Below are 25,529 nucleotides of genomic sequence, written 5' to 3'. Positions count from 1 at the left end.
ATAATAATTACAATTATAGTCATGGTTATAATCATTAGATGCCCTTTAAGACCTCCTCCAACTCTGTGATTCTGGGATTCCTAGGAACCTGAGACCCACTGAGGTAATACAACTTCAAGCTCACCCAGCTCACCATAATGAGCCTTCCAGCTTAAGATCGGCAAGCTCAAAATCTTCCCCAGGTGCTCAATTGAGTGGAACCTTTTCTTTTTCTTTCTAATTTTGCCTTTGTTCTTTGTTTTCAACAGTGAGCAAGACATGGTGGGCGCCATTGAGAATTAGACCTTTGTGACCCAGAGACATTTCCACCCGCCACAAAGGTAACTGACATTTTCCATTTCCAGTGATGTGAAACTTCCTTCTTAATGTATCCTGGATAGGTTGAGATGTCCATCCTCATTTTTCCTCTTGGTCGAGGTTGTTGGGGACTCTTCCCCTATAATTGCTTTATCCTGTCTGCTTTGTGTTTGTGACTGGAGAAAATGAGAACAGTATTTCTATATCAGTTGTTTCTTTCTTAGTGTGGATTTGTTATTATTGGAGGCCTTCTACTTTTGTCGATTGCCTTCAGCCAGTTTTGTAGACAGTTCCGACTGGAGTCATTTTCAATACCTCTGTGTTACCTGAATTCTCTACCCTTCTTTATACTTAGTGAGGACAAAATGTTCACCAGCAATGGGACTGGAAAGGTGGGGCAGGAGAGAAAGTCTCGTAGTTGGTAAGATGAATGGCATCATATACAAAAACCATTTGGGAATTTACTAGCAGGGAGATGGGGTTGTTAATACTTTGTGTCTCTCAACTTGAAAATGATGAGGGAATGTGTCCTGCATTGGCCAATTGGAAACACCTCTTCTTTTGACAAATTGGAAGTATTCAATCTAATATCTATTTCTTGTTTACTGAGTATAATGTGGAATGAATCATGGGCTGGTGGATGGATGGCCTTTCAAACACTTTTAATTAGTGTTGTGGGCTATTTGAATGAGCCTGGTTGGCTTCCTCTGTCATACATTACAACCCACCCCCTTTAAATGGAGGAGAAATCTTATTTTCCACAAGGTAATATTCATCTCTCCCCCGGCCAGACAAGCATAGAAAATTAAACAATGGTCCGTTAAAAAGCCCAGATAATGTATTTATCATTCCGAATTTATGTGAGTTTTGCAAGGCAAATAAGAGTGAGAGCTATTTGTTAGCCGACCTTGGGGAAAATGTGGAGGGGAGGGGAACACGGAGCCTCTGATCTTTGTAAAAAAATCATAAAATACAGGACTAGCCAGCATAGACTAAGGCCAGTGATGGCTTACAGGGACCAGGATGTCACCCTTCTTTCGAGGGACTTTTAGGCCAATCCCAGTGCTGTACAGTGGGCCATCGAGGTCTGAGAGTCTTCACCATTGCTAGCTTTTGCCTCTTCTTGGGTATTTTCAAGTAGTGTATTATTGATGAATGAAGGTGACACTGATGCCACACTTTCTTAGCAGTTGGAATTGACAAACAAAAGGAGTCTCCCTCAGTGGGATTTGCAGGTAAGCAGATTCAGCTAAAAAAAATGAAGTGGACAGTTTGGAGAGGTGAGGGGCCTCCACCCTGCAAATTTTCAGAAAGAGACTAGACAACCATTCCATCAGGTATTAACATAATCGTGATTCCTTTTGCATAAGAATTGAACTAAATAACTGCTGAGGTCCCTTCTACCTCTAAAATTCTCTAATGCTGTGACCCTGCCATTCGAATAGTTCCCTCATCAAGACTCTGTGCTATTCCTCTTCATTCTCTTTATTTTATCTCATATCTCCTTTTATATGTACTTGTTCTTATTCTCTATATACATAGATACATATAGTGTGTATATGTGAGCATATATATACATACATATTTATGTATATGAATAGCTATGTGTGTGTATATATATATATATATATGTTCTGTGTACTATATTTATCTATGAAGATCTAGCCACAAAAGTATATGTGTGTATATATAAGCATGTGTGTATATGGGGATGTGTATGCACACATATATGGACATAAATATGGGGTATACATGTGTGTGTATGTATGGGGTAAATATATGGGGATATCTATATGGGCTATTTATGTATCTGTATGTATGGATGTATATATATATAATATATGTGTGTGTATATGTATGTATATATGTGTGTATGTATGTGTATATATATATGGGTGGGGGTATACACATGTGGGTATATATATACACATATATACATGTATATATGTATATTTATATACCTGTATATAGAGAGATTTATCTATAGATATATAGCTCATCACACAAATATGTGTTTCTATATATGCATGTCTGTATGTATCTACATATGTATAAATCTGCATCTTTCGATGGAAACACATATATATGTGTATGTGTGTGTTCACACACATACACAGACATAACACTTTTATTGAAAGGGAGAAAAGACTGAGTTTTGATACAAAATGACTTGTGATCTTTTCCATCTATGAAGTCATATTCTAGCATAGAGGGGAATAGGTTGGGCAAATTAAGACTTTGTCCCTTGAAAAAAATCTATATCTTTCTATTTATCTATCTACACACATGCATACATATCTATATATTTATATATACACCAAGCACCTATATGCACACATATATTAGTGTAAATACATATGTACACGCACTTGTTCTCGCCCTGTTAGAATTAAGTTCCATCAGAATAGGGATGATTTCATTCTTTTTGTATCCCCAGTACCTAGCCCAGTGGTGGGCACATAGCAGTATAGGGAATAGAGAAGTGACCTGGGATAACACTGGTAAATGGAATTCCAGGTGAGGAAACTCCTTTCACCAATGAAGTTCAGCAACTTCTCTGTAACTTAGAATAATTTTTAAAAGTCTGTTAGGGTCCTAAGAAGTAATATGACTTGACTTGACTCACAGAGCTGGGATGTATCCCAGGTCTTCCTGGTTTGGAGGACTGACCATTGTCCACTACAAGATCCTTCAGCTTTGAAATGCTTGTTGATTGTTGATTGATTGGTTGATTGATTGATTGATCTGAGATCATCATTTAGGACCTTGAGATACATGGACCTTAGGAATCTTCTCATCCCTCATTTAATAGATGAAGAAAATGAAGGTCAGAAAATTGAAGTGATCAGCCCAATGTCATGTAATCAGTGAGCAGCAGAGTCAGGATTTGAACCCAGGTGTTCTGACTATAAACTTACTCTTCTAAGGATATAACATTACTTCTCTAAAGGGAGAAAAGACTATTTTTTTTTTGCTTTTTGGTGAGGCAATCGGGGTTAAGTGACTTGCCCAGCTAGAGCTAGAAACTAGATTTGAACTCTGGTTCTTCTCACTCCAAGGCCAGAGCTCTATCCACTTCACCACCTACCTGCCCCTAGAAAAGACTAATTTTTCATATAGAGTGAATTATGGTTTCTTCTGTCAAGGAAGTCATTCTCTAGCAGACAGAAATAGGCCAGGCAAATGAAGATTTGTTCCTTGCAAAGACTGGGGAGCCATAGCTCCTAGAGTCAGTCATATTTCTGGAAAACCTGAAGAGAAATAAAGCCTTGGAATGAATTTTGCCTAAATACATGTCAAGAATCCCAGTAATTGGTGCAGATTATTTACCATCTCCAAATACCATGACTGCTCTGTGAAACATAAAAAAGGGGTAGGCGCAACAGCTCAAATACACACTCCTTGGCCCCACCCCCAGCTAAAGCTCTAGCTATGAACACATTCCATGCAGTTTAGGAGGATTGAATGGCATAATGCATGGAAGGAGCTTAACCAAACTCCCATCACTTTGTACATGTCTGCATCTCTGGAAGGAATTCCTCAATCTATCAGGTCACCAACATCTTTAGATAGTAGAATATTATCAATATTGGCAGCATGTAATCTGATATTGAATAAAGAACTATCCTTTGAATCAGAAAGAACAAGGTTCAAGTCTTGCTTCTAATATAGGGTTGCTGTGTGACCCTGGACAAGTTTCTTAACTTTTCTATGCCACAGGCAATGATATTCACTGGCACCAACAGTCATTCAGTCAATAAGCAGGTATGAATTGATTACTATATGCTAGACCCTGAGCTAAATCAAGGGGAAAGGGGAAGAAAAAGCAAAAATGACTACTGGCCTAAAGGAGTTTACAGTCTAATTGGGAGCATTTACATATGTAAATATGTACAAAATATATTCAAAATTAATATAAAGTTGTTTGGTAAAGGGGTTAATTAGGGATTAGGGAAGGTGTCCACCAAATATAAGGAACTAAGGGAGGCATGGAAAGAAGATGGAGAAAAGGAAGGAGGAAGAGAGGAAGAGAGAAACAGAGGAAGGGAAAGAAAATGTCATTGAAGAACATGGGAGGTTAACACTGTGGTAGTCTAGGCTGACAGCAACAATTCAATTCAATTCAAATCAATTCAACCTATCAACAAGAACTTATTTTGTGCCAGTAGTACCATGCTAGTTTCAGATGATGTAACTATATCCAGTATGATCCAGTCTACCAATTGATTTGGTCAATGCTTACCATATTCTACACACTGTGCTAGGTGCCTGAGATCCAGAGACCAAAATAAAGTTCCTGTCCTCAAGAAGCTTCCATTATAGAGAGGAGCAAAGGACAAAGGGACCTGTGCCAGTCTTTCTAATTTGTGGAGCAGGCCTTTTCTATGCTATCAAAATACTGAATACCATGAAGGGTCTCACAAATATGCTCCAGGCCTTGTAGAACCATGGATGTTGAGAATAATAGAAGAAAGAATCTCATTCTGCCACCAGTTTTTTTCAATTGAAGTATCAGTGGTTGGTATTATCAAGAGCAAGAGGTACCCCCCCATCCTCCCACACATACACAGTCACACTCATTCAATGACAGTCATTGGAATGACTGTATTCAGGAAAGTTTACAAAACTTGGCATGATACTTTTTCCCAGGATAGAAATGGCCAGTGTAGTTTTTGTGGCAGTTGGATGGTAGTTAGGGGTGAGGGCCAGCAAGGGAGGAGAGAATATCATAGAATCATAGGCTTTAGAATTGGAAGGAATCTAAGAGGTTTAATACATCTACTGGCAATGATCCAGTCAACAATAATAGAGTATTAGAGTTGGAAGGGACTTTGGAGGTCATCTACAGGATGACCAACAACTTCATTATGACGAGTGAGAAAATTGAGTCCCAGAGAAGTTCAATGACTCTACAGACCTAGTGATACATAGAAGAAGTGATAGAATAAGGATTTCTGACCTTAAATTCACTGTTCATTTCATCATTCTGTGCTGCCTCTCACAGAAACTTGAAAAGGTAAAGTTATTTGTTCGAGGTCATTTGGGTATTATGTAGCAGAATTAAGATTTTTTAACTCTATTCTGCATTAAAAAAGAAAAAAAACTATTAGTGATAGAAATCAAAAGGTTAATATGGGCTAGAAGAATTAAATCAATTCAATAGATACTTTGAAATAGTCCCTGCCTTTAAGGAGCTTATATTCTACTGGATACTAGGGAATTGCTCAAAAATTGCTATGACCTATAATAGTCAGTGTTATGAGAAGACTAGGATAGCCCAAAAACCATCACTATAGAGCAGGAGGATTTGAGCAACTTCACCTCCAAATCCTTAGGCTGCCCTTCAGACTCCAGGGATAGTTTATCTGATGGGTTGAGGGCAGACAGCAGGCAGAGACAGTGGCCCTGATCCTGTACTTTTTCTTTGCAGTGACCAGGGTGAGGCTCAAGGTTATACAAGCATAGTGGCTCACATACCTGTTTGTGGGATGTATGGATCATCACGCACACATGGAGGGGGAGGAGGGGGTTTTACTAAGCAGAGGGTTGGAGGTCAATATGTTATCAGAGACTGAAATGGACTAATCAAGCATATATAAAACTGAAAGACCCTCTCAAGGGAACTGGCAAGAACCGGGACACAAACATGAGTGGGAGAAACAAAGAGCATGAAAACAAATTAAATAAGGTCAAAGAGAGAGAAGCCATTATAGCTTTAGAATATAAGCTTCTGGAGGGCAGGAACTGTTTAATTTTCATCTTCGCATCCCTAGCACCTAGGACAGTACCTGGTACTTAGACACTTATAACTGCTTGGTTGATTGATCATTTGAAATAGGAACAGGTGAGCTTCTGTGCGAAAGGAGAAAAAAATAGCTTAATTGGGAAGCGGGATTTCTTTATTTTAGTCATGGTATGGAAACTTATTATGAGTGTGACTTTCAATAAGTCACTTTGGACCTAAATTTTCCTTCTGTCAAATGATGCGGCTGGACTAAATGACCACTGATGGCCCTTCCAGCTCTAACAGTTTATGCTCAATGTTCTAAGAGTTTGTGTCCTTAGACCCCTCCTAACTCTGACATTCTCTGTCCTAAGGTCCCTCCCAGCTCTGACATCCTCTGTTCTAAGGCCCCTCCCAGTCCTGACATTCCCTGTTCTAAGATCTCTCCCAGCTCTGACATTTTATATTTTCGGATCTCTTCAAGCTCAAGAATCTGAAGGATGTGCTTGTTCACTTCACCTAAGATGAGTTTTCCACCAAGGGGGTTTTGTTGAACCTCTTTGCAGAAGGAAGAAGGCATGGCCACCCAACTCTACTTGGTCTCTGAAAATACTGATTGCCTTTGTACCCCAAATCTTCCCCCTTGTGACTTTTCACTGCAGCTAAGTCTAGCCTCAGCGCAGATGATATGTCTCTAAATGGATTCTGAGTGTTCCTATGGGGGTTGGGGGCTGGTGAGCTAAAGGCTACTGTACTGAAGAGAAAGAAACTAGGCATTTTGAGCATCCTTATTGACCATGGGTCTGAGTGTAAGCACCTAGATGAAGTGAGTTATATTTGAAAGCTTTCAAGTTGTTATCATTCTGCTAGACAAGTGGGCTGGGTAAACCATCCTCTTCATCATCAGCACAACTCTCTGACCAAAGGCTGCTTATTAGGACAAGCTCTAACTACAGGATGGGATGGTATTCCCCTAGGGCCCACTTCAGCTCCACTGCTGAAGGTTTTGTTTCCATTGATCAATGTGATTTTAAGCTTTGCCCCATTTGACCATTTTTTAAATTGCCTGAAAGCTTTCAATCGACACATACTGGTTATTATTTATTTGTTTAGTGTCTCTATTACCCCTGACTGTCAGTCTTCTCATATTTATATTGAAAATTCATCTATAACCTGAATGGTGTGTGTATGTGTGTGTGGGGGGGAGTTGTTAGCTTCTATGGGGGAGACAAAGGTTTGTCTTACAAAGAAGAAAGAAGTGAGAAAATGGGAATATTTTCATTCATTCTCCCCCATTTTTCCTTCCTTCTGCATCACTTCTTTTATCTCTCTGTTCCTCTAATCTACTTTCCCTTTCTTCCAATCTGCCCTCCCCTTCAATTCCCCCTTTCTCCTTCATTTTATGTTGCCCTCTCTGTTCTTCCCTCTTTCATTGTCTCCTTTCCTTTCACCTCTTTCCTTTCCTCCTTCCTCATCTCTCCAAATCCACTCAAAAGAACTCTGGACCACTAGTGAGGAAACCTGTCTTTACTCCTAACCACTATCATATATAAATCATTTAGTCATCCCATCTGTAAAATGGGCATACTGGGGTAGGTGAAAAAGAACCGAATTTGTATCACAGTTTCATAGGTGAAAGGGATTGTAAAAGCCATCAAATCTTACTCCCTTGTCATACAGATTAGGAAACTGAGGTCTAAGAAAAGTAAATGACTTGTCCAGGGTCATACATTCAGTAAGTGCCTGAGGCAGATCTTGAACTCAGGTCTTCCTGATTGTTAAGTCCAGAGCTTCATCCAGAGGACCTGAATTTTTATACCTCTGATATGTCATTGTATAACCTTTGTCAAATCACTGGACCTTAGTTTTCTGACCTGTAAAATGAGATGCAAGACAAAATAGTCTCTGAGATATCTTCCAGCTCCAAATCTATGGTCTGACCATCTTAATTGCTGCTATTCCTACCTCTTAGGACCCATAATAATAACTGCCACATACATAGTAATTTAAGAATTACAAGATATTTTATACATATGATTCCCATTGGGCCTTATAACAACCTTATAAAGGGGGTGCTACAGGTCTCATCCCCATTTTATAGACCAGCAAATTGAGCCTGAAAATGGTGAAGTAGACTACAAGTGAGTACCAAGCTAGTTTCAGATGCTGGATTTAAATGAAGCCTTTCAGACCCCATGTCCTATTACCTCAGGATGCCTTTCAGATGGAATCATGGCTGTGCAAGAGCATTGTATTGATTTATTTTGTTTTCTCACTCATCCTCTCCCTCATTCTAGGTGACAAAACACTTCAAGGTCTGGTGACCTCAATTTTGTGGTTGTGAGATTTTCTTTACTCAAGGAAGAGTCTATAACTCAAGAGTTAAGTTGTAGAGAATTGTCTGAGATGCCGAGATATCAAAGGACTCATGAAAGACCACACAGCTTGTGTCAGAGATCCAGAGTACTGGAAAGCAGGTTTTCCTTACTCCAAGCCCAGCATACTCTGCCATGTTGCTTCTGATGCATAGATTCCCAATGTGGTTGATCCCAGCCCCTGGGGTCACTAGAACAATCCAGGGGAGCAGTAGAAGCCTCAGGTGCAATTGGGGAGTGATGAAGAAAAATAAGGGGGTGGTGGAAGCATAAGGAAAGAAGAGAAGATAGTAACATTTTGAAAAACTGTTTGTACATGTTTCATCTATTATGTAACAATTAAAGTCAAAGTGATTACATTATTTTCCAAAAACACACACAATGCAAGTTATAACTGATCAGTGGACAAATCCACTGACAGGTCTTAACAAGCAAGTGTTGGCAACATAACATGTTGCTCACATTCAATATGTTTTCCTCAGGTGTCTCTCCTTGTTCAGCACAGAGATTTTGGCTGCTGCTCTGTTGGAAGCGTGGGTTTACTCCTCCATTTTAGTGGCTTCATTTGGGGTCCCCTTTTTAAACCACATTGCCCCTTCTCTGGCTGCTTCTATTTTTCCTCCCGCTATTTCTTTCTGGTTATATTATTGTTCATTTTATTTAAGTTTCTTTTTTTTTTCTTTTTTCTTTTTGTTATGCAATGGGGTTAAGTGACTCGCCCAGGGTCACATAGCTAGTAAGTGTTATGTGTCTGAGGCTGGATTTGAACTCAGCTCCTCCTGACTCCAGGGCCAGTGCTCTATTCACTGCACCACCTAGCTACCCCCTATTATTCAAGTTTCTTACAAGTTATCATGGAAGTTTATTGTTCATTGCTATATACTCTCTGACTCCTCATAACTCCCCCTTAGCTCTTCGCAGATGATGGTTACTCCTTACAGGTCCTCTTCTTTGTTTTCTGAAGTCTGGCTTTCTATAGCTCAGCTGCTTTGCTAGTTTTCTAGCTTTGCTAGTTTTGCTATTTTACTAGTTTTCCTTCTCTCCAGTAGATGGAGCTTATCACCTCCACCAGGGGATCAGTTCATTAGCAGCCTAGTTACTCTAAAGCTTTTATCTCTGGCTCATGTACCTTATAAGAGCTAAAAACTCACAAGAGAGCTTTGAATCATTTTTTCTGTACACCAAGGCCCCACATCTCCTACTCTTGCAAAGGATTCTTAGTGGGACAATGGAAACACTCCCCTCCTAAATCACCCAAATGAATTTCTCTTTTCATCTCCCTTATGGTTTGTGGTAAATCAATTCTATGTTTCCTCTTTTCCTGGTGCCTGGGTTGTATACTTCTCGCAGGGAAGATTAGTATCTTCCACTGAGTCTTAGATTTTGGAGACAAAATCCTAGTGTTTCCAGTTCACCCCTCCCTAACTATCACTTTCTGATTATGTTATTGAATGTGTCATTGAAGTTTCTCTGGGACTACAAAATGAAAGAAAAATGTGGAGCCTCCCTGTATGACTGACATGAGGGAAAAAGGATATTTCATAATCATTGTTATAAAAAAAATCTACCATCTTTGAGCCTAGCATAGGGTTCACAGAGATACAGGAGATGTTTAATTATGTTTATTGTATGAAGGAATGTATAACTCTGTTAGAGGAGAAGGGAACAAAAGAAGGTAAGGGAGGGGAGAAAAAGGAGGAAAGGGAGAGCAGTATGAGAGTGTTATATAGGTATTAGAAAATAAAGGTTGGTTTGTAGACAAAAAGACCTCATATGAATGTGGGGTATTATATCTAGATTCTTTCCCTCTACCTTTCTTTATATTTCACCATTACTTCTTTCCTCTTCCTCCTTTGTTTTCCCTTTTCCCTTTCTTCCTCCATTCTCATGCTCCCTTCTTTTATTCTCTCCCTTTCTTTTTTTCATTCTTCCTTTGTCCTACCCTCCTTCATTTCTCTCTCTCTCTCTCTCTCTCTCTTTCTCTCTATCTCTCCCTCTCCTGCTTTCCTTCCCTCCTCTTTCTAGCTCGTCCATCTCTCCTCTCTCTTTTCTTTCTTCCCTCCACCTCCCCATCTCTTCTCTTCCCTTTCCCTTCCTTTCTCCCTCCCACTTCCCTACTGTCTCCTTTTATTCCCTCTCTCCCCCTTTCTCTCCTTCTTGCTTCCCCCTCTTTTGCCCTCTCTTTCATACTCTTAGTGTAGGTATTTTTTCCCGCTTGCACATTCACACATCTCAACCTTCCAGGCCTCTGACCAGTAGCAAGGTGCTCTTGGCAGTTTGTGCTGTTGCTAAGGGAGACCGGTGTCTGGCTCTCACCTCATCTCACCACCTTCTCCCACTCATTCTAACTGTGTCTCCACAGGAAATTAAGTTCTTTTCCTCTTGTGCCCTCCCACTATAATGAAAGGTTTTCCTTCAAATTTTGAGAATGAATGAGTACTGAGACACTTATAAGACTGGATATTTTGTGTAGAGCTTTGTAGAGAAGGTAGTAAATGGTGAAAAGGGGGTGCTTATAGAGGGATTTATATAACCAATTACCTCTTTCTCACATCCCTAAAATGCTCTTTGTTCTGAAAACCTTAACTGGGCATCCTTCTTATTCACTCTTGCTAATGGACTACATTATTTACAAGCTTCTTCCTATATGTAATAGCTAGCATTTACATAGTGCTTTAAAGTTTGCAAAAACCCTTTACAAATACATTATACAGATGAGGAAACTGAGACAAACAGAGGTTATGTGACTTGCCCAGGATTATACAGCTAGTAAGGATCTGAGACTGGGTTTGAAGTAAAGTCTTATTGACTCCAGGGTCAATACTCTACATGCTGCATCTGTATAATACAGTCCATTCATTTTATGGATGAGGAACTAATATTCACAGAGGTTGAAGTGGATGAAAGACACCATCAGAGGTAGAAATTGAACCCAGGTCCTCTGACTCCAGAGACAGTGTCCTTTCTTCTGTAATATTTGCTAGAGAAGCTTCTTAGTTATGGCCAGAGACTGTGGGCCACTCAGGGAAGGAGGTGGTGAACTGAAGGAAAGAGAATGTTCCCAGGCAAAGACCAAGTCTTTCTTTTAACATTCTGTGTCTGAGGCTGAATTTGTCTACTTTATCCCAGACAATTATCTGGCGTGGGGTTGGAAATATTTAATATTCTCTCTGGTCTGCCATGGAAAAGAATCTGAGATTATATAGCAGACAAAGATATTTTCCTTCAACCATTTTTCTTCAGTTCTTTTATTCAATATGTACAAATATCTGGCAATAATATTCCTGGACTTTGTGCTACCCTACGCAGTGTATAGTCATTACAGTAATGGTGTCATTATTAATCATTCATTATTGTAAAATCATAATCATGGAACATAATATAGAATATGTACACGTATCTATATCTATATACTGATTATATTAATCCCTTTGTGAGTATCCCCCCTTTCCACCATTTGCCTTCAGAGTTTTGATCCCCTGGCCCATCTCTGACTCAGCCTCTGTAAAGCTTACTGGACATTCTGGGATCTATGAAAACAGAAAGTCAATAAAAAGTAGTTTGTGTGTTGTTGTTTTATGGGGGTGGCAAAGTGGAGGTACAGACTACCTTCTCTACAAACAACTGCACAAAATATTCAGTCTTCTGGATTCTGGAGTTCAGAATCACTAAGAAGCCTATAATTTGGTGAAGGAGCAATAGCAATAGTAGCAGCAGCAGCAGCAGCAGTAGAAATAGTAGCAGTAGCAGCAGCAGCATACAAAAAATCATCACCTTGGAGCTAACACCCTGAGGATTTTCTTCCCTGCATTTAAAAAAGATGGTTCTTGGTAACCAACAATCTTTCCACCATTGATCTCTAACTGGTGCTTTTCCTGTTGAATAAGACCTACCAGAGCTTGTGTTCCTTTGGCATAGTGCTTGAGAAAATATTTAGGGAAAGCATTCTAAATTAATATCAGTGAGTAATAATATCTTATTTCTATATTTCCTTGCATTTATCAGAGTTCATAGGCAGTTAGGTTTAGATCAGGAAGGAACCTTAGAGATCTGTTGGAGGTGCACTCATAAGTCATTGAACAGTGAACAAAAGTCAATTTTCTCTGTGTTAACACAGCAAGAAAATGAATACAAGGATACTGTGACACTTAGCTTCTTTGCTTCTCATATCTATATGGAAACACCTCTGGTCTTCAGGGCAGAGTACAGTGAAGGAGATGGTGATTTGTATGGTATTCAGGGCCCCCAAGTCTAAGGGGCCCTGACTGCCTCCAGCTGGGACTTTTTCTACATTAGGTGACCAGGATCTGGCTTCAGGGAAGCCAGTGCCAATCAGAGACAGTTCTAGGACAACTTTAAAACTCTAATCCTTAAGGATTAGGATAAAAGGAAGGACAACGACCTTCCCATGTTGTGGACACAAGTAAAGAAACTGCTTCAAGGAATTGCTTGCAAATATTATTCCTAACATAAGACCATGTTTCCAACCCCTTCACTTTACCTATGAGGAAACTGCCCAAAGAAGTCACAGAAATAGCAGCAGTACTGGTAAAGAAACCTAGATCCTTGGACTTGGAATGGAATGCTCTTTCTGCTAGACTGTGATATTTCTTTTTTTTAATTTTTTTTTTAGGCAATTGGGGTTAAGTGACTTGCCCAGGGTCATACAGCTAGTAAGTGTCAAATGTTTGGTCTGAGGTCGGATTTGAACTCAGGTCCTCCTGACTTCAGGGCTGGTGATCTATCCACGGCACCACCTAGCTGCCCCTAGACTGTGATATTTCTCATAAATGCCAACAAACAATTATTCCAATTGAGTTATACTAAGAAAGGCGCAGTATCTACAACTGCAGAAATGATAGTCACACTCTATGCTACCCTCATCAGAACACAACTGGAGCATTTTGTTTCATTCTTGGCATCAAAAGTTAACAATGTCATTGATAGGCTGTGGAACATCAAGAAAATAGCATGTAGGATGGTAAGGTGCTAGAATTGATTAAACGTGAGTATCATTGACAGAACTGGTGGCATTTCTCCTATAGATAAGACATCTCAGGCAGGTGCATGTTAACTCTCCTCAATAACACATTATTGAATTGAAATAAATTGATTGGAATTCAAGTACTTTAAGGGCTCCCATGAGGAATGGGGATTATAATAGTCTTGTTTTTCTTGACTTGAGTATATATACCTAGATCTTTTAGGTGGAAGTTGGAAAGAGATGAACTTAGGTTTGATGTCAGTAAACCGCCTCAAACAGGGAGAGCTGTCCAAGGTGGCAGTTGCTTCAAGAGGTTTTCCTTCCCTGGAGGTCTTCAAACAAAGGCTGGATGACCACTCAATGGGGAGGTTGTAGATGAGATTGTTTTACAGTGTGGGCAAGACTGAGGTCCCTTCCTATTGAGATGATGTGCTGTAGTAAGAGAGTTGTGGTATAGTAAAGACCAAAGGAATTGATGTCAGATGGTCTACTTTCAAGTCTATATACCATTTCACAAGTCACTGTTCATCTCTGGGTGTCAGTTTCATCATCATTGAAAGCAGAGGATAGGGCTCCTTCTTTTATGCTAATGTCTTTTTTAATACTAGCCTCTGCCATGGGCAAGTAATAGCATGCTCTTAAGATTCAGTTTCCTTAGTTATAATGTGGGGATATTTGCTCAGGTGGAGGGTAATGCATAGAATAGTGTGGACTTGGAGGTAAGAGGACATGGGCTCAAATTCAGCTTCTGGAAATTATGAGCTGGGTGATTGATAACAAGTCACTATGGAAGCCTTTAGCAACTAACATACAACAACTAAATTACACATGAGTTAGAACTGGGCTAAGATGTGGGGGGATTTCCACACCAAGAAAATCATCAGTCCTTGGTATAGTGATAAAACATCTGCACTGATCACCTCATAGGGTTATTGTGAATCATCTGAGATAATATGCTTAAAGTACATTATAAATTGTAAAGTACAATCTGACTGTTTTTATTATCATTAGTATAAATAACAACTCATGATTATAAATTATTGAGTTACACATTAATTTATTAAAAATAATTCCTCATTATAAACAATAAGAATAACAATAATATGACCTTGTTCATTTTGGGCAGATTTTGGTGTACTCAAGGCATTACAAGGTCAACAATTACACAGAATAGGAAAGTAGGACCAGGTTGAAATCTGTACTAGAGGACTGAGTGAGCACACCAAAGAGATCAGAAATCCAACAGAGTGATACCTTCTTTGCTTCCAGCATTATGTTAAACATTATGTTCAAATCTCAGAACTATAACTTATTAGCTATGTAACCTTGAACAAATAACTTAACTCCTCTGGGCCTCCCTTGTATGATAAGATATTGTACTAAAAAGAATCCTCTCTCTCCTTACCTTTATGTCCTACATCCTTTGGCTTTCTTTAGGCTTCAGCTCGAATACATCTTTCTTGATCTCTCTGTAGCCTTTGATACCAATGATCACTTTTTTTCCTTTATATTCTCTTATCTCTAGATTTTCATGATACTACTCTATCCTCATTCTACTTGTTTCTGTTTGACTGCATTTTTTCAGTCTTCTTTGCTGGATCTTTATCCTGGTCATGCCTGCTAGTAGTGGATTTTCTCCAAGGCTCTATACTGGGCCCTGTTGCCTTCTCCCTCTGTTCTATTTTCCTTAGTGGTATCATCAACTCCCATGCATTCAATTTTCATCTTTATGCTAATGATTCTCAGATACACTTATCTAGCCATAACCTCTCTCTTAACATCTAATCTGAAATTTGGGCTGTGTTATGAGGGACATAACTTCTAGGAATAAGGAGGGGGTAGTTTTGCTCTGTCCTCATCAAACTTCATCTAGACTATTGCATTCAATTCTAAACACTGTGATTTAAGAAGAACAGTGAAAAGTCAGAGCACATGCAGAAAAGGATAGCTAGAATTGTGAAGTGCTTGGAGGCCATGACACACAAGGATCAACTGAAGAAACTGGGCATGTTTAGCTGGGTGAAGAAAAGACTAAGGGGGTGGGGTATGGGCGAGCTGTCTTCAAGTATTTGAGAGGCTGTCACATGTAAATGGCATGAGCTTTGTTCTGCTTGGCCCCAGAGGGCAGAATTAGAAATAATGGGTATAATTTGTAAAGAAACAAATTTATGATTAAGGTCATGAAAAAGTTTTCTACCAATAAGAGCTGTCCCCAAGTGAATGAGCTACCTTCAGGTGGTGGGTTGCCTTTCCATGGAATTCTTCAAGCAGAGACTTGATGACATTTTGTCATATATACTTTAGAGGAGATTCCTTTCATGTGTGGGATGGATTCACTGGCTACTGACAGCACTCCCAACTCTTTCACTCTATAAGAAAGAAATATCAGTTTGGAAGCCAGGTAAAGGCTGGACTGTAGAAGGGAGAGATGGGAGAAAGGAGAACAACTAGAATTCCCTTGTAATACTCTAGCTGAAAGAAGTTTGGTACTTGAACTAGGATATTTGCACTGGGACATCAGTGAAAAGAAGGGGATGAGATGACAAAAGAGAGATGTCATAAAGACTCAAGTCATCAGATATGAAGGACAAGGGAAAATGAAAAGCTGAGAATACCTCCTAAATTATGAACCAAAGTGACTGGATATGGTACTCTAGACAGAATTGGGGATTTATCAAGAAAAGAATGTTTTGGGGAAAGATGCAGAGTTTAGTTTTAGGTATGTTAAATGTAAGATGCCTATGGGACATCTTGGGTGGAGATACCCAAGCAGGTAGTAGGTAATACTGGGCTTAACTTCAAAAGAGAGAACTGTACCTTAAGGGAGAGGGATTTCAGGAAGTAGAAATGAGGTTGGGGGAAGGAATCCCATTATGCCTTGCAAAATCATAATGTTGGAAAACCCCAGTTCAGTAGGAAGATAGATGTGGTAGAGTCATAAGGAAGAGAGATTAGACTTATTCTGCTTTGTTTCAGAGGGCAAATGTAGAGGTAGCTGTCACAGAAGGGCAGACTTCAGCCCATGAGAAAGAAGAACTTAATAGCAGTTAGAGCTTTCTAGAAATGGCTGCCTCCTCAGTCAGTGAGCTTTTAGTTGGTAGAGGCATTCAAGCAAACATTAAATGGTCACCTATTGGGGCTGTTATAGAGATGTTTATGCTTCAAACAAAGCTTGGTCCAGTTGACCCCTGAGGTCCTTCCCAACTCGGAGATTCTATGATTCTGTGAATTCAATTTGTCGGTTTAGATTCCATCATGCATTGCAGGGGAAAATACTTTAGGGACTTAGTGTTCACTGAGGCAGAATCTGAAAGCTGATGAAAGGTCTTCATTGCCTGGGAGAGCTCCTCAGTGCTCAGGCTTTAACATGCTGAAGCTCAAAATATCACACCTGCCAAAGGTCATAGAATTTCAAGCTGAAAGTGTGATCTTAAAAACCATGTTGGCTAGGATCATGGATTTGGAGCTGGGGAGAATCCTCTATCACCCAGTCAAAACCTCTCATTTTACAGGAAAGATAACTGAGTCCCAAAGAGGCAATAATGGTTTGCCCAAGGTAAGTGGTACAACCATGGCTCTGGCCTAAATCCTCAGACTCTGCATCCAGAATTTTGTTCCCTATGTTGCTTCTTTCCTTCTTTAGTTCATCCATCCAGCATTTATTAAGTGCCTACTATATAACATGAACTGTGCTAGGCATTGGGGACAAAAGAAAAATAAACATAAAATCATCCCTCCCTTCAAGAAACTTACATTCTCTTGGGTAGGAAAAGGAGATAACTTGTATGCATAAAAAGTAAAGGCAAAATTCCTATGAAGCAAATACACAGTAATCTCAGGGACAGCAATTCTGTGGACGAGCACATACTAGTATCCTCTGAGCAGCAGCTAGATGGCACAGTGCATAGAGTGCTGGGCCTAGAGTCAGGAAGACACATCTTCTTGAATTCAAATCTGGTCTCAGATGCTTATTAGCTATGTTACCCTAGGCAAGTTACTTAACCCTGTTTACCTTAGTTTCCTCATCTGTAAAAGGAGATGTAGAAGAAAGTGACAAACCACTCCAGTATCTCTACCAAGAAAACCCCAAATGAGGTCACGAAGAGTCATATATGACTGAAAAAGACTGAACAACAATAAATCCTTTGAGTTGATCCTAGAAGGAAGTCAGGAGGTCTCAGAGGATCAGGGAATGCATTCTAGGCACAAGGCACAGTTTGTATAAAGGAATATAGACATGGATGGAACATTCACATGAGGAACAGAGAGTAGATCAGTTTGAATGGAATTTAGAGTGTGTCTTCCTCAAGTATACATCTAACCACCATGTTACTCTCCTGCTCAAGAACTTTAATCACTCCCTGTAGTATTTAGGATCAACTATTGACTTCCCAGGCTGCTTTTTAATGCTAAGGATTCAATGTAATCTCTATATATCAAAATATTATAGAAATATAAATGATTTTATCAGATGAAACATGTTCAGAATCTATATTAGATACAAATCTTAGTATCCAAAATGGAATACGCTTCCTCAGAAAGAAGTGGGTTCACTGAAGGTTTTCATGGTGAAGCTGAATGACTGCTTATTGGATATATTACACAGAATATCTCTCCTGATCACCATCTAGTGCATCCTCCCTTTCCAAGCTTACTGCATATCATCACCACCCTCAGACCTTTTATGTTACAACAAAATAAGCCTTCTATATCCTAAACCCAGAACTCCATTTCCCACTCCCATGCCTTAGCATAGGCTGTGAGCCATGCCTGGAATGCACTCTTTACTCACCTTCACCTCTTAGAATCCCTAGTTTTCTTTAAAGCACAGTTCAGATGTCATTTCTTATGGAAGCATTCCCTAATCCCCTTAGCTGTTGGAGTTCTCTCCTTCCCCATCAAATTAACATTTGTTTGCTTATCCATTTATATGCTTTATTTCCTCTGAGGAATATAAACTCCTGGAAGACAGGGATAATTTTTCTTTTGTCTTTGTGTGGCCCTTAGAAGAAGGCCCAGCACAAAGTAGTTGCTTAATTCATACCTAGTGGATTGGACTGCACTGGTTTCAGAGCCCCACCTTTGTATAAGTCACCTGGTCCAACCCCAACCATGTGCTGATGAAAACATAGCCCCTGAAGGGGTTAGAATCACTTACCTAGAAGTGGAAGGGGCTTCCTAGGCCAACTAGGTAAACATCTACACTTTACAGCTGAAGGCAACTGAGGCCCAGGGAAGCTAAGGGATTTGCCCAAGATCACACAGATAGTAACTTCTAGTGGTGAGATTCCTGAGATCACATAGGTGGTCTACAGTCAGACCAGGATTTGAACCCAGGTCTTTTGACTCCAAAACCCATTTTCCACCATACTGTACTGCAAAAGCATTTCAAATGATGAAAGCAGGAGGAACATAAGCTCAAACAGGTATACCTGGGGGAGATCTGTAGGCATATAAATTGCTGAAACTTATCTCCAAGCAAGTGACTGGAGTTGTAATGTGTGGATTATTATTTTTAGTTTGGAGGTAAGAAAAAAATTGAATTTGATCCAAGAGACATCCAGTGTTGATACGAGAAGATCAGGGCTTGAGGGAGGAAGCCAGGATATAATAAGCTCAGAAGGAGAAGGTCGAGAAAGAATTGGAATAGAGAGAAGTAGAGTGGGGGTGGGGTGGGAGAAAGGAGAAGGGTTATGTATTTTTTTTGCTATATGAGAATGACACCAAGAAGCTTAATGAGGTTTGCTCTGGCACACGGGTTGACATGGAGCCTGTGTGTGCAGCCTGGGAGACACTAAGCAAGATTTGGAACAGTTCCCGGAGCTGTGAAATCGACTTCAAGGAGGTGAATAATTTAGACAGCCACTCAGATCTGCATGAGAAACCAGGCTCTGAAATGTTTGAAAGCCTCCCAGCCCAGACTTTTCTGACATGGGGAAGTTCCCACAATTGCCTAAGTATATACTGAGTGGGATACTATGACAGAGCTGGAAGACCCCAGAGACCAACCAGAACCTGGACAAGAATCCTCTTGCAGTTAGATGGTACAGTGACAGAGCACCAGCCCAGGAGTCAGGAAGACAGCTGAGTTCAAATCTGGCCTCAGACCCTTACTAGCCAGGTGCCTCCGGGAGACAATGTCTCAGTTCCCTCCTCTGTAAAATGGGGATAATAGTAGCACTGATCTCACAGAGTTGCTGTCAGTATAAAATGAGATAACATTTGAAAAGTACCTTTGGACACCTTAAAATGCTATATAATTCATGGCTGTTGTTGTTGTTGTTATTACTATTACTAGCAGTAGTAGTATCCTCCAAGATAATTGGACATCTAGCCTTTGCCTAATAACCTTCAGTGAATCAAGACTCACTTCCCAAAGCAGCCTTCCCCACTTCTGGACATCTCTGAAGCACTAAGAACTTTTTTTTTCCTTAAGGCAAGCTTCTTTCTCAACAAATTATAATCGCTCCACTGGGTACAAACTGAGTAGAGATGGGAAATGGGTTGGCAATAGATAGATTGAATTTCAGTGACCCATAACTCTTAATGATTAGAGCTATTCAAAAGGAGAATGGACTACCTTGAAAAGTGGTCACTTCCCTTCTTTGGAGGTTTGAAATCAAAGGCTAGATGGTCACTGGTCAGCAGAGTTATCAAGGGAAGTCTTATCCAGACACAGGTTGGACTACATGGGCTTAGAGATTCTCTTATCTTGTGTCTGGGCAAAAGCCTGGAGTTTAGAATGAAGGTGCCATGGGAGGTAAGGTTAGATAAATAGGAGATGAGATTGGGCAGCATAAAGTTGACTATCAAATGATGAGATTGAGTAGATAGAAGATGAAGACAATAACACTTTGAGGATTCTGTGATCTCACTGATGTCTACTCTTCCTCCCATACCGATCAAACACTTTCTAGAAATGTTCTCCTTGTGCAATTCTCATTCCCTAATCCACATTAGAGAATCTACCCCAAATGCTGCAGTCTTTCCTCAGGGTCTATTAATATTTTATGTATACCAGGCTCACCATCTGTTATCCTTTGCATTTGCTACATACAACAGACCTATGAAACTGATGCAAAGTAAGATTAATAGCAATAGTGTAGGACATGTAATTTCATTGGTTTATTCAACTCCTGGGAATGAATTCCCTTGACCAGGAAAGGTTGGCCTTTTCTTTGAAACTGACACACTTAGAGAGTTTTCTTGTGTCCTGAGAAGTTACTGACTTGTTCAGAATCACACAGCCTATGTGTCTAAGGCACACAGGTCTTTTGACCCCTAGGTCTTTTGGGCTCCCAGACCAGATCTCTACATACTACTTGCCTCTGATTCTAAAAATAATAAAAATAATTGTTGTGGTTGTGGTGGTGGTTGTTATTATTGTTTCATGATTTAACAGCTTTAGGTAATGTATAGTGGGAGATAAGGTTGAATATTGGGACATGAATTTGGAGAGATAAGACAACCACAGGAATACGGCATTAGTATAATAATAGTAATTCATACTTATATAATACTTTGATATTTGTAGATAAAGGATAGTAGGAGATAAATTTGGATATTGCAACAAGAATTTGGATAAATAAAATAGCTACATGAAACAGAAATATAATAATTCATGTTTATGTTGATATTTGTAGATAATATTGGAGCACAATAGATAAGGTTGGATATTGGGATATAAATTTGGAGAGATAAAATATCCCCCTGAAACAGAGGCAAAATAATAACAATAATAACTCATTTATATTGTGCTTTAATAGCTGGTGATGATGTTGAATAGTGAGACATGTGGTTCATTATAGGAAGATAATTTTGGATAGGTAGGCAGAACCCAGAAGACCAGATCTGACCATGCTTCCTATCTCATACACCTGTCCATGCCAGACACCTTAACTCAGACCCTATACTTGTGCTATACTTCCCCACTGGGAATATCACCTCTGGATCATACCAGGAGGGAAAAAATGCTCTCATTGCTTGGGGGAATTAATCCACTTTGCTTTGGAACTCATACCCTGCACCAGGATATGTTGATTGATTGGAGGGTGAGTGAGCACAAAGTCTATTATCCCAAAATATCCAGCCACCTTCAGACCACCACAATCCTGTTTCACATCACATCCAATTCTCCACACTCCCCAGTAATCACACCATCTGCTTCACCCCTGATGTTTCTACTCTTACTCTGGACTTAGTGATCAAAGCAACCCTAATCTAATGCCATTGTTCCTAGGTAGGACATGTTAATTGACTGTTCTATGAATCAATTTCCCATCCTTGTAATTTGTTAGACACTCTCTTCTCTAGCCACCAGTTCCATAAATGTGTTCTCTCCCTCACTATTAAATTTTAGATTTTTTTTTTCAGAGATGGGAGAATTGACAGGTGTTGAAGAATAGATATAATGTCAGGGTTTATGTGTGTTTTTTTCCAATGTATTGGTTGGTTTTGCTAAATTGTTTCTTCCTCTTCCTCTTAAAAAGATATTGTTTTTTCATAATGGATGGGTCTATGGGAGGGAAATAGAAGGGATATAGGGGAAAATCAATTCTGATACAAAACAATAGCTATCAATAAAATCTATTTTATAAAAAAAAGAAAAGTTATCTCTTTGAAGACAAGGACTCTCTCAGTATCCCCAAAGCTTAGCACAGCATGTTAAATAATCAATAATTGCTTGATCCATTCAGGCATTCATCCATTAATTATTATCAAATTTATTAATTAATTAATTTGATTTATTCATTTACATGCTTATAGTGTTTTGAAGATATGGATGATATGGATGAATGGAAGGAAATAAGGTTGGGATGGGTAGAAGATAGAGTTAGTTAGACCCAAATTAGGTTCTTGATCTTCAGCTTTTCTTTCTTTAGAACTGGACAGCTAGAGTTGCATGAGTCCCCAGAGGCCTAGGCTGCTCAGTCTTTCTCTTACTAGTAGAAGAATTCCTTTTTTTTTTGTTTGTTTTGTTTTGTTTTTATTTATTTTTAGTTTTCAACATTCACTTCCACAAGATTTTGAGTTCCAAATTTTCTCCCCATCTCATCCCGCCCCCACCCCATGATGATATGCATTCTGTATATCCCTTCCCCTAATCTTCCCTCCCTTCTATCTCTCTGCCCTTTCTCTAATCACCTTCCCCTTCTATTTTCCTATAGGGCAGGATAGATTTCTATACCACATTTCCTGTATTTCTTATTTCCCAGTTGCATGTGAAAACAATTTTTTTAACATGTGTTTTTAAAACCTTGGGTTCCAAATTTTCTCCCTTCCTCCCTCCCCACCCACTCTCATTGAAAAGGCAAGCAACTCGATACAGGTTATATATGTGTAGTCATGCAAAACACTTCCATAGTAGTCATGTTTTGAAAAACTAAGTATATTTCCCTTCATCCTATTCCACCCCCCCCTTTTATTCTATTCTCTCTTTTGACCCTGTCCCTCCTCAGAAGTGTTTGCTTTTGATTACCCTCTCCCTCAATCTGCCCTCCCTCTGTCATCTTCCTGCTCTCTTGTTCCCTTCAACCCATATTTTCCTATAGGGTAAGATAGATTTCCATACTCAATTGAGTGTGTATTTAATTCCCTCCTTAAGCCAAATCCAATGAGAATAAGATTCACTCATTCCCTCTCACTTTCCCCCATTTCCCCTCCACTGTAAAAGTCCTTTCTTCTCTGTCTTATGTGAGATAATTTACCCCATTCTACCTCTCCCTTTCTCCTTCTCTCAGTATAATCCTCTCTCACCCTTTAATTTTATTCTCCAGATATAACCCCTTCATCTTGAACTTACCCTGTGCCCTCTATCTATCTATCTATCTATCCATACATAAAATTTTTTCCCTCCAACTACCCCAATACTGACAAAGGTCTCATGAGTTACAAATATCATCTTTCCATGCAGGAATGTGAAGAGTTCAACCTTAATATGTCTCTTATTATTTCTCTTTCCTGTTTACATCTTCATGTTTCACTTGAGTCTTGTATTTAAAGTCAAATTTTCTGTTCAGCTCTGGTCTTTTCATCAAGAATGCTTGAAAGTCCTCTATTTCCATGAATGTCCATTTTTTTCCCCTGAAGGACTATACTTAGTTTTGCTGGGTAGGTGGTGCTTGGTTGTAATCCTATCTCCTTTGCCCTCTGGAATATTATATTCCATGCCCTCTGGTCCCTTTGTGTTTCCACAGTATTTGAATTGCTTTTTTTTTCTGGCTGCTTGCAGTATTTTCTTCTTGACCTGGGAACTCTGAAATTTGGCTACAGTATTCCTAGGAGTTTTGCTTTGGTGATCTCTTTCAGGAGGTGATCAGTGGATTCTTTCAATTCCTATTTTGCCCTCTGGTTATAAAATATCAGGGCAGTTTTCCTTGATAATTTCTTGAAAGATGATGTCTAGGCTCTTTTTTTGATTGTGGCTTTCAGATCGTCTAATGATTTTTAAATTCTCTCTCCTGGATCTATTTTCTAGGTCAGTTGTTTTTCCAGTGAGATATTTCACATTGTTTTCTATTTTTTCATTCTTTTGGATTTGTTTTACAGTGTCTCAATTTCTCATAAAGTCACTAGCTTCCACTTGCTCCATTCTAATCTTTAAGGAAGTATTTTCTTCAGTAATCTTTTGGACTTCCTTTTCCATTTGTCCAATTTTGCTTTTTAGGGCATTCTTTGCCTCATTGGTTTTTTGGACCTCTTTTGCCATTTGGGTTAGGCTATTTTTTAAGGTATTATTTTCTTCAGTATTTTTTTGGGGGGGTCTCCTTTAGCAAGCTGTTGACTTGTTTTTCATGATTTTCTTGCATCACTCTCATTTCTCTTTCCAGTTTTTCCTCTACTTCTCTTACTTGCTTCTCAAAATCCTTCCAAGGCCTGGGATTGATTCATATTTTTCTCGGAGGCTTTGGATGTAGGAGTGTTGACTTTGTTGTCTTCTTCTGGTTGTATATTTTGATCTTCTTTGTTGCCAAAGAAAGATTCTAATGTCTGACTTTTTTTGGATCTTTGTTTATTCATGATCCCAGCCATTTACTTGAGTTTTAAACTCTTTGTTAGGGTAAGAGTCTGCTTCCAATGTGGAGAACATGCTGTCCCAAACTTCAGGGGTTTTGTGCAGCTGTTTTCAGAGATACTTCTAGGGACCTATAAATTTTCAGTTTTACCAAGGTGCTATGATAAGGGGTAAGGTGTTTATTCCTCTCCTGGACTTTGCTCTGGTCTATGAGTGACCACAGGCACTCTTTTCTGCCTTGGAACTGTGAGGAAGATTCCCTCTCCACTGCTGCCACAGGATCCATCAGTCCAATGCTCCTCCTCGCTTCAGGACCTCCACTCAGATCTGTGACCCAGATCCAAGCACAGGCAAAACAAGAGAATCCTGAACCAGCAGAGAGATCCCTACAATCCCCCTCTGATCAGCCAATTGATTCCCCCTCAGTCTGTGGACCAGAAGCTCTGGAAGCAGCCACTGCCCTGGGGCCAAACGCAGGGACTGGGGCTGGGACTGTGCTTCTCTCTTTCACCGCAGTCACAAACTTTTCCCATTGACCTTCTAAGTTGTCTTTGGTGTTTGTGGGTTGAGGGGTCTGGAAACCACCACAGCTGACCATGTTTCAGTTCTCTGAGGCCTGTTCCAGGTTCACTGAGGCCTGTTTTGCCTATGCACCCATGCCACACTTTGTTCCTCTCCCCACCTGGCGTGATATACCTTTCTGATCAACCATCCAGGCTGTCTCGGGCTATAAATTTGTTTCACTCTGTCTTTTTGTGGGTTCTGCTGCTTTATAATTTGTTTAGAGCCATTTTATAGGTATTTGGAGGGGTTTGGGGGACAGCTCAAGCAAGTCACTGTTTTTACTCCACCATCTTGACTCTGCCCCCTAGTAGAAGAGTTTTTAATCTAGGGTACATGAACTTTGAAAACAAGTATTTTGATAACTGTACTTTAGTAAATATTTTTCCTTTATGATTCATTTTTTTCAGTCATGTCTGCCTACTCATGACCCCATTTGGGGTTTTCTTGGCAGAGATACTGAAGTAGTTTGCCATCTCCTTCTCCTGCTCATTTTCCAGAAGAGGGAACTGCGGCAAATAAGGTTAAGTGACTTGCCCAGGATCAAACAACTAGTAAGTGTCTGAGGCCAGA

The 25,529-nt window shown here is 39.7% G+C and overlaps 1 protein-coding gene across 1 annotated transcript in view; it reads left to right on the top strand.

Annotated features, from left to right (window-relative positions):
- The first annotated feature begins 251 nt into the window (after positions 1–251).
- Positions 252–25,529, top strand: part of DAB1 (DAB1, reelin adaptor protein) — a 705,788-nt gene continuing 680,510 nt past the window's right edge. Inside the window, exon 1 of the mRNA XM_027852803.1 lies at positions 252–320. The gene's annotated coding sequence lies outside the window, so the exon portion shown is untranslated. The remainder of the gene's footprint in view (positions 321–25,529) is intronic.

Source organism: Vombatus ursinus, unplaced genomic scaffold (genome assembly GCF_900497805.2).
Source record: "Vombatus ursinus unplaced genomic scaffold, bare-nosed wombat genome assembly UNPS02009824.1, whole genome shotgun sequence".
In the NCBI taxonomy this organism is placed as follows: Eukaryota; Metazoa; Chordata; class Mammalia; order Diprotodontia; family Vombatidae; genus Vombatus; species Vombatus ursinus.
This window is presented reverse-complemented; position numbering and strand designations above follow the sequence as displayed.